This window comes from Martes martes, assembly GCF_963455335.1.
Source record: "Martes martes genome assembly, chromosome: 3".
NCBI lineage: Eukaryota > Metazoa > Chordata > Mammalia > Carnivora > Mustelidae > Martes > Martes martes.
Genome location: NC_137890.1, coordinates 179,674,051 through 179,691,473, shown reverse-complemented (window position 1 = coordinate 179,691,473; position 17,423 = coordinate 179,674,051). Strand labels below are relative to the sequence as shown.

The window sequence follows — 17,423 nt, the reverse complement described above, 5'->3', positions numbered from 1 at the left end:
TTTGTTTATAACAAGAATTGAATCACACTAAGAGTTTCTTTTTGAGGGGGGTATTCCCATCTGGGGGTGTCATGGCTTTACAATATTAATGCAGTGAGTTGGACGTACACCAACAGTGCTTCCAGGATACAAATTCAAAACCCTTTTAAGGAAGCAATTTAACAGTATTCAACTAAATAAAATATACTTTGAGTGTTGGACTATATGTTAGCTTTATGCAAAACATAGTCAACAAAGATGGTCATGCGCTGCCTTAATGCAGTTTGCAGTCTAAAAGGAAATAAAACATAACCAAGTCTTCAAAATGGTGATGAGGGTGATGAACAGGGAACGGCAGGGTGTACTAGGAATATGTCACAAGGGAATTTAACCTAGTCCCGAGGGCCAGGAAAGGTACCCTGAGGAAGAGAGTTTCAAAAGTCTTGTGAAAATGTGTGTTCTTTGACCTACTAACTATACTTCTAGTAATCTGTCCTAAACTGATCATCAAAGATGTGGAAAAAACTCATGTACACTGATTTTTTTTTTCCTCAAGTCCCATTTATCGTAGTGATCTATCGGGTGCTATACAACCATAAGGTATTGGTTAGATAACTAGATAGCTCTCCAGTGATATATAATAGTGATTGAAAATGGTCTTGGTGATGAACTGATAATAACATCAGAAAACGTGCATAGCACATTAAGGAAAAAAGTAGTATATAAAATGATATATGCAGTATGATCAGATTACATTAAAATATCTTAATAAAAAAAAAAAACAAAGAACCAGCAGGAAATACACCCAGAATGTTGGGATTATGAGACATTTTAATTTTTTCATTTTAAAAACAATGAACACCGATTATTTTATTATTGACGTGTATTTAAGAAGGCTATAGAAAAATTTGAAGGATTTTTATGGCTAATAACAAAAATGGAATAGATGTGGTAAAAAGGATTTTTAATTATCCCTTTTTGAAAATTTTATTTCTTTTGAATCTAAGAAATGACAAAGGTACATATGGGTAATAAGGTGGGTTTCCCAGAGTTAGATCATCAGAACCAGTGAGTGTGGGGCGCCTGGCTGGCTCAGTGGGTTAAAGCCTCAGGCTTTGGGCTCAGGTCATGATCCCAGGACCCTGGGATCGAGCCCCACATGAGGCTCTCTACTCAGCAGGGAACCTGCTCTCTCTCTGCCTGCCTCTCTGCCTACTTGTGATCTTTGCCTGTCAAAAAAAAAAAAAAAAAGAACCAGTGAGAATTAGTTGAGAAAACTGACTGTAGTTAACTTGAAAAAGAGAAAGTTTAGGACACATTTTTATTGCTATCAAATTAGGTAAAGAGTTTTTGTATAGATTAAAAAAAGTAGACTTAATCTATTTCTTCAGGTAGTTTCTTCATTAGCATACTTATGTATTAATCTGACTAATAGTTTACTATTACATGATGTCCACTAAGTTGGAGGTTCTGGGGATACAAAAATAATTAAGACTCATTTCCTGTCCTCCTTGAGCTGGTAAAAGAACAAATATTTGGAAGTGATAATGTTACAAGTTACAACAGTTTCTAACTGTTGGAGCTGTCCAAGAAGAAAACAGGCAACTTAGACTATTGGAACAGAGCCGGCCTCACTGTCTGTTAGAGGTGCTAATAGAAAAAATTCTCCCATTGATAAGGTGATAAGGCTAGATAAATTCTAAGGTATCTACTCTAAGCCTAATATTCTGTTATCTATGTTTATATTCATGTTTGAATATGCAACCTTCCCGAAACACCTCTCTCATTTATTAATGCTCCTTAGTACTGACCAAAGGACCCCACACGTTTCTGTTCCTTTCTAATCGTTCCCATCATCTTGTCCATTTTTCCCCTTGCCCTATTGAAAGCTCTGGGAAGATCTGCAGCAAAACAAGGAAGGGAAGAAGACTGGGTGGTATGAGATATAAAGACTAGACGCCCCACCTGCTTTCCTCTACTTGACTCCTCCGTTGCCAGGCATTTTGGAAGGCAGAATCTTGAATTCCCGTTTCGTTTCCTCACTTAGCTCCTTACTCTTCCTAAAAAGAAATGCTGCAGAAACTTAGAGTCCAGATTTTTTTTCCTAAAATGCAGATGGAATTTTCTTTCAATCCTTTATTTATCCAAAGACCTTAATCTTTCTCTACAAGGGTCATACTGAGAAGAAACAATTAGAAAGAGGCAGCATGTGCCTATAACAGGAAGCCCTTCACTTCTTGTTCAACTGTTTGGTTGCTGGTGATAAAAGCCTTAGAAAACTTTGGTGGGACTATGTGCATGTGTCAAGGATTGGAGAACAAGGAAAGAAATTTTGACTGTGTATTCTGTTGAACTATGGTCCTGGAATGAGTGAAACCCTGCATAGAAAGAGGAACATTCCAGGGTGGCTCAGTCAGTTAAGCATCTGCCTTCAGCTCAAGTCATGATCCCAGGATCCTGGGATTGAGCTGCTGTGTGGGGCTCCCTGCTCAGCAGGAAGTCTGCTTCTCTCTCTGCCCCTCCCCCCACTTGTGCATTCTCTCCTAGGCATGCTTTCTCTCTCTCAAATAAATAAATAAAAGCTAAAAAAAAAAAAAAAAGAAATATTCCAGCCAACAAAAGAACCTAATAACAGAGCTCCAGCAGAGAACTCATACCCTATGAGGCCTCAGTTTCCCGTCTAATAGTTCCTTTTACCCCTTTCCCTGTGTCATCTGGAATTCTTAACTTCACAGCTAATCCTTCGTTCTAGAAACACACCACCTCCCCTTCCCCAGGTAAGGGGAAGAGGGATGTGACCTTACCCGGGTTGAAACTCTGAATGCGTTCTCGATCACAGACAATTACAGCTGAAAGTTAATGAATGTAAAAGTAGAATTTTCAGAGTAAAGGGGGCCGAAAGAATCAGCGTGTCCAAATCTGATTTGGAGATGAGAAAACCAAGGTGCAGTGTGATGGAGTAACCTGTTGATGGTCCTCCAAGCTCGGAAACTGGAGGCATAGGTTTCTTAACGCTTGGTGCATTATCTCTGGAGTTTTCTGGAAGCTCCACAGCACACAAGGTTTCTGTGTGATCTAGAGCAGCTCATAAAATCATTCGAAGGCTCTGTTGCCTCATCTTTATCAGAGGATTGTCGTGAAGCTCTTGGCATAGTTCCTGCAAAGCTCTTGGCATAGTTCCTGGCCGATTTTAAGTTCTCAGTATATGTCAGCCAGAACTATTCTAGTACCTCCCCACACAACAAAAGCACAATACTAAACTTTAGATACCTTATGGGGGAAAATGGATCTATTCAGGCTTGCCTGGGACTAACCATTATTTTGAATATTGATTTTTAATTATTTATTTTAAAATACATACTGGTATCCAAAATACTGAATTACAAAATGAAGAAAAAAATTTTTTGGTCTGAAACTAAATCCATAATTCAGGCAGCCTGTATATATTGGTTCACTCTCATTCAGTCGAATTTAATGAAATTTGATTTCTATCCCAGAAAGTGACATCATAGGCCAAGCCCCCCCCCCAGGGAGCATATTAAATTAATGGTGCAACTGTGAGATTATGAGTGCAAATAAATTATTTGTTCTCATTGTTTTAGTTTTATACCAAATTTGGAAAGCATGTGGTTAGTATCCCTTCTCCTAGAATTCTCTGGCAGATAGTCTAGACTCTTTAAAAAACATTTGACTTCTAATTATCTAAATCTGTGGAATATTCTTTGTAACACAGCAAAGCAAAGCCTTTGAGGATTATAAGCTCCGAAGTAATGTGGCCCCCGAATCCTTGTGTTGAAGAAATGTGGAATGGTCTTCTTTGTCCAGCCCACATGCCTCCCTTGAGTGCTAAGTGGCAAGAACTATCCAGGAAGTTTAAAGAGAGGTCACGTTTGGCACACACAGCCCTATTTCACCGGGAATCACCTCATAGTGTAACACGCTTGGGACTATTTGAAAGAACAGAACGAAGAACAGTGTGCTGTGCGACACATCTCTGTATTTTTCTTTCAAAAAAACTGACGGTGTTACCTCTCTCGTCTCTCCTCCCTTATCGTGACTGATGCACACACTTGACTCCCATTGAAAATCTGGCAGGATGAAGGAAAGACAGCACTTCCTGCTTTTGTCTTGTTCTATCTCCTTTGAAGAAAACAAACTCTTTATTGTGTTCCTGTTCTGGGAAACTGTCCTCTCCCTTCTCTGAGGCCCTCCTGTTTTAGGAGCTGGGTCCCCTCTTCACGGCACTGCTCTGCCTAGTTTCTGACAGTTCAATCTTCCTTCCTTCCTTGTTATCTTAGCTCCTTGTAAAGTCTTAACACTTAGAGCCAAGGGAGCATGTGGTCAGCAGTTAGACAGGAAGTCCCAATATAGGATGGTCTCTCTCCGATGTGACCCTCTGTCTTTCCAAAGGCAAGAGCACCCATTTCCTGGTTATTTCTCCTGACCGGCCCCGGGGGGACTGTGCTGAATTCTTTCCATGTCCTTCCTCCCGAGCAGTCGGCTCGTATCACAAATATAGCAGGACATGTAGCCAACCTTCATTCCGTCTGGGGCAGGCCGGGTTGAACATCAAGTGAGAGGAATTCGCGTACCAGCATCACAACTCTTTCAGCTCTTTCTAGTATCTTTAGCAAAGGGACTGTGTTTCAAAGGCAGTCTTTCCAGAATCCCGAGCTGGAAGACCCTTTGATGTCTTCACCCCCTGACTGGGTAAGAGTTTGTGAAAGAGGTGTTCCCATAAGGAACGTTTTTGCAAAAGGGACTTTGAGGCTGGTGTTGGTAATAGAACCCCAAGGTGAAAGTGCCGCGTCTGCGTCTGCACTTGAAATGAACACGGGGCTCCGTAATCAGCGCTTCGATCGCTGTGTTCTGTGAGAGACACGTTCTGTGCCTTCCCTCCCATCCCTGGCACCCCGCATTCTTGTGTTCTTACGCACAGTGTCAGGTTAGGAAAGATCATGAAAAACGAAAGGTTTTCTATTGACGTCATGCTTTTATTTTTTCTGAGAGCTTCAGAGAGCGAGAGCGCATGCGAGCGAGTGAGACTGTTGTCGTGTAGGTGCGTGTGCATGCGCACATGGGTGTATGTCTTCTTTCATTTATTGGGGAGAGAAAAAAAACACGGTGCCATTCCTTGGTTAACCTCTTTAATGTTTCATGTTCTGACCTGCTGCCTTATCTTTAAATTATCCTGAAAATCGCAGCAACCCCTGGTGGGTAAAGAGAGCTGAGAAAATTTCAAATGTATTTATAATTTCTACCTGTCACGTTTGCCTGCTATTAAGTGCCGGCCTCTGCAAGGAGCATTGACTATATTTCCAGCAAGCAAGTTGCTGCTGCCTAGCATGACTGAGATCCAAAAGGTAGCCAGCCATGTTTGTCATGCCGATGCGACCTTCACTTAGGAATATTACTTTTGCTTAGGAAAAAAAAAAAAAAATGCTCCGCATACACATGTGCGTAGGCACTCCCGGAAGAGCTGCTGAACTTAGTGTCACCCAGCACCACCATATTTACCTGTCTCCGTGACTGCCTTTGCAAATGCCATGTGGCTCCCATTCCTTTACTGTTTATCTTCTTAGGAAGTGAAAGATTCATACCTTTATTAGATGTCAAATTATTTAATATCATAAATCATGCAAGAATTTTCGTTTGAAATCTTAGATGAACCTCATTTAACTGATATATTATTTTATTCCCTTTGGCTATTAGATTCAAATGATTCCATGCTTAATTAACCAAGGTACTTAAGGAAGAATGAATATTATAGCAGCTATTTGTGGATAAGTAGCAGAAATTGAAGGATGATTTCAGAATGATTTGTCTACCTAAACCAAAGCACAGGAGTTATGTTTTGGAATTTAAATAATTATGCAGAAATCAAAACGCAGCTATATTTTATGGGTTCTCCAAATAACACAGTTCTTGTGACTTAAGATGGAATCCTTGCTAAGATATAGTCTTCATTTCTGCTTCTCTCTGCAATATTTTTCCCTCACTTAGTGCGATTCCATTCAAGCAGTATTCATCTAATCCTAGTCAGGGTTCTGCAACATGAACTCCAGAGATGAATAAGATGTGTTTGTGTCCTCAAGGAGCTTCTAGCCTATAAAGAAGAGTATGAGTTGGTCCAATTATTCAATGAAGTGTTACAGGGATTCAAAGTTGAGGGACCAAGAAAACCTTTAAGATCATGACAGTGTTTGAGAAAGGTCTTGATTGAGTAGGATTTCAAAATGCAGAGCTGCAGGGTGGAAGGAAACAGCATCTTCAAATACTCTGAGATTAGAAAAAATAAGATACGTCAGGGAGATAGTAGGCACCCCAGCTCGACAACTTACTGAGCAAGGGCTAATAGAGAAATAGTGTTGTCTGGAATAAATTGGAAGAGGTGGAAAAGACATTCAGATACCGGCTAAGAGCTTTTTGCATTTGGCTATAATGTAATCATTAAGAGCCTCGGATCTGGGATCAGTCAGACCCAGGTAGAATCCTGGCTCTACCACCTATTGGCTGAATGGTCTTGATCAAGTTATTTCTCTGAGTGCCTCCCCACCCAACCCCCCGGCCCCGTTCCTTACCTCTAACTCAGGGATCAGAGTATTGTGTGCCTAAGACACTGTCAGCATTAGAGATGTGTGTAAAGTACTTAGAATGGGGCACATAGAATGTGGTTCCCTGCTTTGTAGTCTTATTCAACCTCTCTGTCTCAGTTTCCTCATTTGCCAAATGAGGATAATAATAGCACCTATCTTTTAGGGTGGTTGTGAGAATTAGCTAAGCATAGATGCTAATACTTGGTGAGTGTCAAATAATGTTATCTTCTGTTGTTATTTCCTGTGCCTGGTGCACACTATATGTTCAGCAAATATTTGTTGACTGAATAAATGAAAGCTACACATTATTAAAGCAGTTGATACAGAAGGCTGGAAAAGGCATTGCTAAAGGCGGTGTGGCTCTTATTCTATGTCTAATCTGTATCTAATGCATTATCCTTCCTGATACAATTACTTTAAACTAAATAAAAATAATACACATAGATTTCCTCACATTTCAGAGCATTAGCAATCTCTGGTTATCACTACACAAGACAGTGAGGATAGGCATAGTACTGACAGAATGTAAATCAGGAGCGCCTGGGTGGCTCAGTGGGTTGAGCATGCAGCTCTTGATTTCCACTCAGGTTATGATCTCGGGGTTAGGAAATCAAGCCCCACGTTGGGCTCCTATGCTGGGTGTGGAACCTGCTTAAGATTCTCTCCCTCTCCTTCTGCCCCCCCCCCAAAAAAAAGCCTAGAATATAAACAACAATTTAGGTAGTTTAAATTATCTGAATACATTTGCCTAATCTAGTTGCAAAGTTTACTTATAAAGACATAGACAAACAGTAAGTATCATTGTCTAATATTTTAAGATATTATTTTTTAATATTAAAAGTATTTTAAAGTATTTTTTAAGTGCTTCAATCTTAGTTGAAGTGGTTCTGAAACTGTAGTCTCAGATCAGCAGAATACCATTACCTTGGAATTTGTCACACATGCAAATTGTCAGGCTCCTTTCAGACCCGAGGAATCAGAAACTCTAGGGTTGGAGCTAAAGATGTATTTTTTTTTAAGATTTTATTTATTTATTTGAGAGACAGAGATCACAAGTAGGCAGAGAGGCAGGCAGAGAGAGAGGAAGGGAAGCAGGCTCCCGCCGAGCAGAGAGCCTGGTGTGTGGCTGGATCCCAGGACCCGAGATCATGACCTGAGCCGAAGGCAGAGGCTTTAACCCACGGAGCCACCCAGGTGCCCCTGAAGATGTATTTTAACAAGCCCTCCAGATAGTTCTGATGCTCACTGAAGTTTGAAAATCCCTGGCACAGTGGTTTTGTGTGAAGGGCATAAAGGCCTGTAGGGTAACTTAGTGACTATACCTGACGAATTCCAGTGGCCAGATTTTCAACTTTATCTTTCTATTTTTGCAAATGGAAAAAATACCGTGTGAAAATTTTAAGACCAGTTGAGTTGTGTCTCTTGGGTCACGTGCCTCTCATTTGGGCACAGGGCCAGGGCTGAGCACAATCCAGTTACTCAGCTCAATTACTCCTGATTCATTTAGGCAAACTCAATTGTACTTGACTTTTTCAGGCCCGACTCGATCGTGCTTTTAAATTCCCACACTCAATTTGATTGTGCTCAAAATTTGTTGTGTGCCACCTTGTAACTTGTAGATTTAAGCATATACCAAAGAGAGGTGCTTCTAGGTTAGTTTTGAAGGTTGGGTGATTGGTATCTGTTTGCAGTTATACCTCTGTCCCTTCTCCCTTCCTCTCTGTCTCCAAGATGGGCCACTATAGGATGAGATAGTTTCCACTGACCCCTTCCATGGACCGTATTCTACCCTCCCCCATCGTGCCATGGTTGAACTCTTGGCAAAGATTTCAAAGCCCCTTAGAAGATGATCCTCATTTTCTCACCATGGTTAGCTCTTGCTATCTATCTTGAAATTGGGGGAAACGAGACACAGAGACATTGCCCTTTACCAAAATTTACATTGTCAAAATCACAATTTTTTTTTTTTTTTTGTGAGATTTCTACCTCACTGAGCTACGCATCCCACCCTCTTTCAGTCGTGTCGTGTGCTAAGTGACTAGGTCCTTCTTTGCCATGTTGGTTTTTCAGTGCCTTCAATAACCCACCAGGCTGAGGGATTAGTAGTCACTTGCTACTCCCTGGACAGTCCTTATACCTGAAAGAATTTGACTGAACCCTTGTCAGCAAAATCTAGTCTTGATAAAATCGATGACGACAAATGCTCTGAAAACCAATGGAGGAACGGCTGGCCACTTTGCACAGTTGTATGGCTTCCAGGTATCAGAATGAAAATACTTCGTGGCTTTTATCACAAGACTGGTTTTGGTGGAGACCGGAAGGTAGTGGAAGAAGAAGGGTTTTATGCTGAAAAGAAGGTCTCATGACATTTCAGAGGACTGGGGCCAGTTCCATTCTCCAGCAGTGTTAAGGACGAAGGGCCATGAGAGTGGGCTGTCCTCTCTTGGCACAAGACACATGTCTTATTAGTGGCCGCTGTGGCCATGATTAGGCCTCCGGAAGTTAGATTAAAGAGAAGAATTTTCTAAACATACGTGTTTAAATAGCTCAGAAAAAGCAATATTGTAACCAACCACAGATTATATCCTTCTTATTACCCAGTTAGCCAAATGTTTCCAGTAATTCAAGCCAGCTGCTGATATGGAACGGCTGGATAAGAAAGTGGTTACAAAACTCGGGGGCTGACCTTGATTTGCTTAATTACCTCTCTGCCTGTGATCAGTACGTTTGCTAAGGTAGGTTTGGTGTAAGATAAGGGAAGGCGTTCATTTTGTAAAGGATACTTAAAGATTAAGGGGGAAAAAGTACAGCCTTAATGGATCGTGGTTAACTTTTCCAGCTGTTATTAAAGTAAATACTGTACTTGTGAAACGGCCACTGCAGCCCATTTCATTTTGAAAGTGTATTTAGAGGTTTGAACATGTTTCATCTGCCTGTTTTTCAGGAAAATGTGTGATCTTTATCATTAAAGAATATCAGCTTAAGCTTGCTACTTCTTTTTTTTTTTTTTTCCTTCCTCCTAAGGGCTGATAAAACAGAGATAGACACTTAAATCACAATCTGTTGCCACTTACCTCTTCCCATGCACCGTCCCCAAAGATTCTCTGGGCAATGACTTTTAAATGTGTTCTCATTATTTTTAATGAGTGTGCAGAACATATGACGCATAATGCACGAATAGATAGGTGCCCTTGGACTGAACTTGTCAGATGTAATAAAACGTTGAAGGAGTTAAGATGCGTTTCTCTTTAAGATATTATAATTATTTAAATGAAGATGCCCAAGTACAAATCACGTGCTCTTCAGCTCCTGTTGCTGCCTAAATGAAGCCCCACCACTATCTCAGGTCTCTCCTTAAAAAGAATGTTTAATCACAAACACTGAAAAGACAAAAGAACATTTAATATTGTTATGTCTCTTTAAGTTTACCCTTCTTTAAGGCTGCCCCAATGGCAGGATATTCAATTATAAACAAGTTCAATTATGTTTACTGGCCACTTATTGAGTTATGCGAAGGATTTTTATCACCTAGTCTTTCCGTAATTAATTCTTTGCATTTCTTAGAGGCTTAGGAACCAAAGGAAGGATTGTTGAACAGCTTGAAATGTTGTTTCAGTTTTCCCACCTTGCCTCATTCTCTCCTCCTCCTTCCTCTCTTCTCTCTTCTGACCCATCATCCTGCCTTTCTGGAAGCAAATAACACTCAGAGTGCTCTCTCTCTATGCCAGAATATATTTCTGCATTCTGAAGAGAAAAAAAAATGGTACCTGAGATTAAAGTACATTAAAATGCCAGGTGGTGATGAAGATGGAGGTATTGGTAGGAGGATGGAGAAAAATATCCCAAAGAACAACAAAGCCTCCCCTTGATGGTCATTATTTCATAAATATTGGAGTCTGTGGCTCCTGGTATATGGAACTATTGACTTTAGCACCCTGCAGGGAACTTACAGACTCTCAGCTTAACTTGAAAGGGCTCACCTTCTCCCTCCTCTCCTTCCCAGAAGCTACATGTTTCATCGGTAGACCCTTGACTTCCCACTGGAGGGCAGAAACACACAGAAACAAACAAGCAACAGACAGACAAACCAACGAAACAACAAAAACAAACCCCCAAATGGCAAAACACAAAAACACCCAACCAAAACATCTTACCTGTTACTTGCTTGCATTCCATCTCCCTGAGACCAAATGTTTCTCTTCTGTGATACTCAGAGATGGGTATTCAGGAGAATTGTCAGCCCTCTATGGCCCTCTGTTTCTGGATCCATATTGATGATGAAAGGACTCAATTGCTCAACAGATCCTAAACACCTACTCTTCCCAGTTTAGCTGATCAAATATTTAATAAACATTTATTGGTGCCAGATGCTTTACCATACACTGTGTACTCTAAAATGTATTAAGACAAGATCCCTGAACTCCAAGAACTTATAGACGATGCTGAGTGTCATTAGAGATACAAGAATATGGCATACTACCTACAATCTGTGGGGAAGGTGGATGGGAAGGGAAGAGTTGTACACATTTTTTTTTTAGTTGTACAGATTAAGAGGTTAATAGTGAGCCAGAAGTTATATAAAAGGAAGAAATCAATAAGGACTTTAAAATTATGAAAACTTCCATTTGTGAGATGGGATTCTATTTGGGCCATGGATAGATTCAAAGAAGCAAGGAAAGTAGGAAGTCCAGGGATATGGAGAAGCATGAGCCAGTGGTGGGAGGGAACACTGAAGAAAGGCACGGAGTAGAGGAAAGGAACATTTTGGTCATAGTGATAATACCGTTGGCTACTTATATGATCATGGGAACAAAATTTGCATGTCTATAACAAGACTGTTTCCAGGGATAACATAGAAATCCATCAAATTTAAGATCAATGTGGTGCCCTTTTATAAAGCGTGTTCATAACTTCTCTGTTTCTAAGTTTTGGGTTTGGGTTTATTCCTGAGGCTCGTGTTCAACTGGCGCATCTGCAGGGCGGGAAGGTTCATGATGGTCTCCTTTACATGGCTGTCAGTGGGTTCTAGCTGTTGGGTGGGGCACCTTGATTCTAGTTAATGTGTCTTTTCATCCTCCAGAAAGCTAGTCCAGCTTCCTTATCGGACATTCTTAGAAGAACAAAAACAGAAGATGCAGGGGCTCTTTAGGTCTAGCCTTGTGGGATGCACAGAGTTCCTTCTGCCTCATTTTCTTTGTCAAAGCACATCACAATGCCATTAGGATTCAGGGGATGGGTCAATAGATGCCATGTGTGGCTGGAAAGAATGGCAGAGTCACACGTCAAGGAGGCATAACTCACTGGGGCAAATATTGTTACAGTCTCTTAAATTCGGTTAGGAAAGCTGAAGAGAACGCTGTTCTATAGCAGAATGAGTATTGGTCAGGGAGGTGAAATTCACATTACTGGCCAGGACTGCCACTCCGGACGTTCAAGTTTGGAAAAGTCATTTAATTTCTTGGGTCTTATCTTTCTTAATTCCTTTCACAGAGAGTGTATTGAGTTCTTTTTTGATGCGAATACAGTGTGAGAGAAGCCAGAGCAGAGAAGCCTGGCCCCTTTCCCTACTTTGTTGTTCAGCAACATTTTTAGTCTTGACACTCCTGCTAGACATAAACACCTGTCCCTCTTCTTGCTGTTTTTCTTCCCAGCCGATGTAGATTCACCTTTCTATGGCAGATACCCACAATCTGGGTCGGGGACTTGGGAACAAGAGTTAGATTATGGAGATAGAGATAAACTAATAAATACTAAAATTATCAAAATACAACAAAATTGACAGCAAACAGGGAGAAGAGTTCCTTTATCTACAGAATGAGGAGATTGAACTAATTGGTCTCTTAGACCTCTTCTTACTGCAGAATACTAGTCCCTGAATTTATGTGCATCAAATTTTGGTGTGACGCTCGATACAGATAGCACCTGAATTATGAATGATCTGTCTTTGTATGAATGGGCCACGGGAGGGTGCCTCTGAGCATTTCTTTGTTCTACAGTTCAGAATGCCTTGGGAGCATTTGACCTAAAGACTGGCTTCTCTTAAGTAAATGTTGAATAACGTTTTGCCAGCAGAGATCTCCCTCATGGCCACCTTTTCAACCCCTTGCCACTGTGATTCTTGTTGCTATAGTGGTTAATATACACAGATGTAGCCCTTCCTCCAATCTTCTGATGCCACCACGGCTGTAGGTACCATAAGAGACTTCACTCTTATAGTTAGCTCAGAAGGAAATGGGTTCTTTCTTTCCAAAATTGGAAGTTTTGGTGCATTTTACCATAAGATGTTTTTAAATAAAACCCTTCCAATAGATTGTAAATTATTACACGGTGCTATGCTCTGAAGATACTGTGGAGTAAAGAAACCCTATGGGCTCCTTGCAGCCCAGGCACAAGTGATCTGTATTCCTTTTAACATAGAGAAAGGAAAAATTGATGTTGTAAGAACCAGGTTTCCAAACAAACCTAAATACAAACTTAAAAAAAGTAACCTGTTTTTTTAAGTAGAAATTGTCTCGTCTGTCCCTACAGTCATAGTTTATTTAAAGCTCATTTCCATTACACGTGAAGAAAAGTGAATAGATCGCAAGCACTATTCATTAAGGTTTTGGCCATCCTTAATGCAATAAAAAAATCTCTGGGTTCTGAATTCTTCAGTTTGAAAAATAGGACTGTGTCAGCACGAGCAACTTGTTGAAAACTTGGCAGATATTTTCAGCGTAATTACTAATGCGAGCCACCTCAATTCCTCTTTGGTACTAGACAGGTTGTAAATAAATTATATAAATAAATATTAATGCAATTATTAACTTGATAATTTTATGTGCCATGTAGGCATGCAAGGAGATTAAAGATGAAGGCTGCTGAACTTGTGTTTGAGGATATACTTAACGGTGACTTATTCCCCAGATCATGAAGAGATAGAAGTACACTAGATCCAGCCTTGTCTTCAGCTACATAACGGAGTATGACTGTAAAAAAAATATACACGTAATTTCTCATGGTGGTTAAGTTAATAACATGTCACTATAATTTGTGTACTTCTGAAATAGAGACGAAGTCATGTGGGTCCTAGCTGGAAAGAAAGTAAAGGCGCAGAGCTCCAAACCAGCTAGCAGCCTACTTTTTGAAAAGCCCAGCCTTTGCTGTCAAAGCGTAGTTCAGAGGTTCCTCTTGAACCTGTAGGGTTTCTTACAGAAAAGAATAGCAATAGCACGTAAACGTCTGACTTCCTTCACAACCCTTTGAAAATGTAACCCGAGGATGGCGTTGCCTCTCACCCCTCAGCGTCCAGTGCTCTCAAGGGAGTTGGCATGTCTTATCAGACCAGAGCAGCCAGGCAAGGGCAGCCAGCACATTGGGAGGCCAGGCCAGTGTGATGGTCAAGGCCACCGGGCAGGTAGTGAAAGGCCTCTCGCTGTGTTAAACAAATGTGGTTTCCTTCCTGGCTTCCACGGGAGCTAATTTTGTTTTTCACTTCTCTTCTGGCAGCAGAACAATAAGGACTCATAAGGCCATTCTGCCTGTGAGGAGATGTGCATTAGATTATCATAAATCCGCAGATAAAAAGTACAGTGGTCAATAAGACCAGGCGTTCGTGGATGAAATAAAAGGTTTAATTGAAAGTACTGTCCCAGGGGAAACATGATTGAGCGTGGTATTGAGTAGACATTAATTACCTCAGACCAGAGAGTGAAGGAAGTAGAAGGAAGTCCATTCCATTTATTTTAAGTTCCCAAATCTGCTTTCCTTTAAGAGAAGGTGGGGGGGATTATTCGAATAGAATGCTAGGAGGGAAAAAAGTGGATTTTTGCACATACACGATGTTCTTAGAACACCATTCGTGTTCTTTTAGGGAGTTGCAGCTGAATTTTCTGCTAATACAGATGTTTTTTTGGAAGTTAGAGATCGAGGCAGGGCATAACATCTACTGATAGGCTGAAAAATGGTTAAAATTGATACATTCCTACTCTGTTGCTAACATATTAGTAAATAAATTGTATTTATTCATAATTCTAGATTTTTTTTATGCTTTATGTTTCTCAGCTTGTTTTTTAGTAGGTTGGGTTTCCATTCTCCAGTGTAACAGAAAGAAGAAATAAGGTGAAGGGGCATCTGCACATACGGTCCCCATTAAACACTAGACAGCTTGCTTTATATCACTGAAATATGGCTGCCTTTATAAATCACGCGTGTTTGTTTAGCCGGTGCCCCACTTCTGATGCGGCTGAAGTAATGGGATGAACTCTACATCGACAGAGACAAAGCCTAGGATCAAGGACTGCCTTAACAAGAAAGTAATTGGTCAGGTGTCTCTTCTAGCAGTCATTAATGTATTTGAATTATGACTTTGATTCTTCTTTCGGGTCAAGTAGCATATAAAAAATACTCTGGATTACCCATCTCTACTACGCAGTGGGTTTGAAAGGAGATACCAAGTACACTGAGAGTGTCTGATTTGGTGTTGGTACACAACGCTGCCCAGTTGAGTAAAACAAACAAAAACTGTCAAGGCAATTTTTGGTTTATTTGCTTTTCAGTTTTATTTAGAGTAAGTGAAGTCACTCAGTCAGTGAATTTAAACTTCTCAGCCAATTGTTTAGGAGTTGATAGAGGCATGATCTTTGTTTTAAATGTGAGAGATTGGTTTTTTTTAGGGTTAATTTGAACAGAGTAGTTGCCAAATAGCACCAGCTGTCATAATAAAGTAGAAGTGAATGACAGCTTTACTCCACCCCGTATCAAAACTCAAGAGCGGATATGGTGATCAGATGAGCCAAAGTAAATGTGAGTTCTTAGAAACATTTGTGAGCTATTTTCTTGCATAGCTCAGCCTTTCATAGGCGTCAGTGTGCCAACAGGTCATAATTAAGCTTAGCATTGTAGAAAATAAGGGGAATTTGTTGCTGTGCATATCCCAAATCCACTACCTAACATTCCAAAATTCTTCTTGGTGATGGTGGTCATGGTGATAGTGGCCTTAAGTATTGAAACTTAATTAGCAGTTTTTAAAATATTTTTTATATTAACGCACTGTGGCCCATATTGAACTACAGCAGGAGAATTAACTGATCCAACACTTATCAGCAATGCTCTTTGAATATTTACCATGCATTTGTTCTCCGACATGCATTGGGATAGGTGTTGGTGGTAAATATAAATGGCATATAAATACCTTGAGGTCTTTAAAGGTTTATATAATGTGTGTGTGTGTGTGTGTGTGTGTGTGTGTGTGTGTGTGTGTGTATGATAACAAATAGCCATAATATAATGTGATTATTTTGTATACAGTGCTAAGGAGACCAGGATAAAGGCTCAGGCATAAAGAACAAGTGACAACTCCGGTGTGTTTTGATGGATAAGTAGGAGTTTACCAGTGGGTGTCAAAGTGGGAAGAGAGGAATGAGTTTTAGGTAGAGAAACCCATCCAAATAAGAGAAGCTCTTTGTGACATTTAGTTAATTAATTTTAGTTCCACCGAACAAACATGCTAGGAACTTTAAGCTAACAATGTTAAAAATACGATTTTATAGATGTGAGACACAACTGTCACTTTTTTGAGTTTTTGGCCTTTTAATGCCATTACATCAGAAAAGGGCATTGTGGGAGAAAAGTTGAGACAAAATAACTTATGAAGTCATCCTATTACAATTTTTTTATATGTATGCATCATACTTGATGCTAAACTAGGTTCAAAGTTGAATTAAACGTAATTCCTGCCTTTGGTGAGATCACAGTGATAGAGTGGCGTTAAGACAGACAGGCCGGGAAATAATTGGAAGACTAGAAAAAGTGATGAGAATTGTAAGAATGGGGAACAGAAAGTAAAATGGAGTTCAGAAGAGGGCAAATTGTTTTCTCACTGATAAGATCAGGGAAGGAACAGGTGGCTTATGTGCTGAGACACAAAATCAGGGTGTTTGGAGATATTAAGAAAAGAGTCTTTTATTCCATTATACCTTCACTATGAAATTTCTTTTGAGGTCAAAATAATTTCTGTATTTGATATATGCACACATACACATAAAATAAAGCTTTTTTTCCCTTATGCTTGACTTCATTATCGTAAAAATTGTAGGTCTGTACTATCAGGAAAATGTTTTACTAAAAAGATTCATTCCCTGTACTTGGATGAGTCTTCCTTTTTCATGTATCAGCAAGAAAAAAAATGGAGCTGTGATTAATTTTAAAAAATTCCTTAGGCATGAACTGAAGTGAGATAGTCCTTGTTTAGTCTTTGATGCATACTTGACTTTGTTGGAAAATGAAGATCCATTAGTTCAGGGAAGAAAGAAGTCCCGCTCAACCTACTGCTAGGGAAATACTGATTGGAAGTGTGCTGAACTTTTCAACTTCTTGTAATTACACACTGATTTTACAGGAATTAAGGCCATAGAATTGCTCCCTTACCCTTGTCCCGCTTTCATACATATAGAAAAACAGCAAGGGAGAGGGTCATTTGGGAGATGAATGCTTTAGAAGAAGAATGTCAAGTGCAAGGCAGTATTCAGTAGCCTAAGCCATTTATTTCGGACCCTGGAGCCACCTGAACAGTCCCTTTCAAGAATCTGGTGGGAACAGTGCAGGGATGCAGGGGCAGGGATCTTCCCGGACTAGGCTACCCACTTCCTCCCTCTTGGGAGAGTCACACAGACATGGAAGCCGCTCTGAAATATAGACTACAGGGTGGTATCTTAGTCCATTCTGTAACAATACTACAGGTTGGGTGGCAGATAAACAAGGGAAGCTTCTTTCTCTCAGCTCTAAAGGCCGAAAGCCCAAGGTAGGGGTGCCAGCATGATCAGGTAAGCGCTGTCTTCTGAATCATACACTTCTTGTTGTATCTTTATA

General features: G+C 40.3%; 1 protein-coding gene across 1 annotated transcript in view; it reads left to right on the top strand.

Annotated features, from left to right (window-relative positions):
• Positions 1-17,423, top strand: part of PARD3B (par-3 family cell polarity regulator beta) — a 1,039,321-nt gene that overhangs the window by 577,698 nt on the left and 444,200 nt on the right. The window lies entirely within an intron of this gene.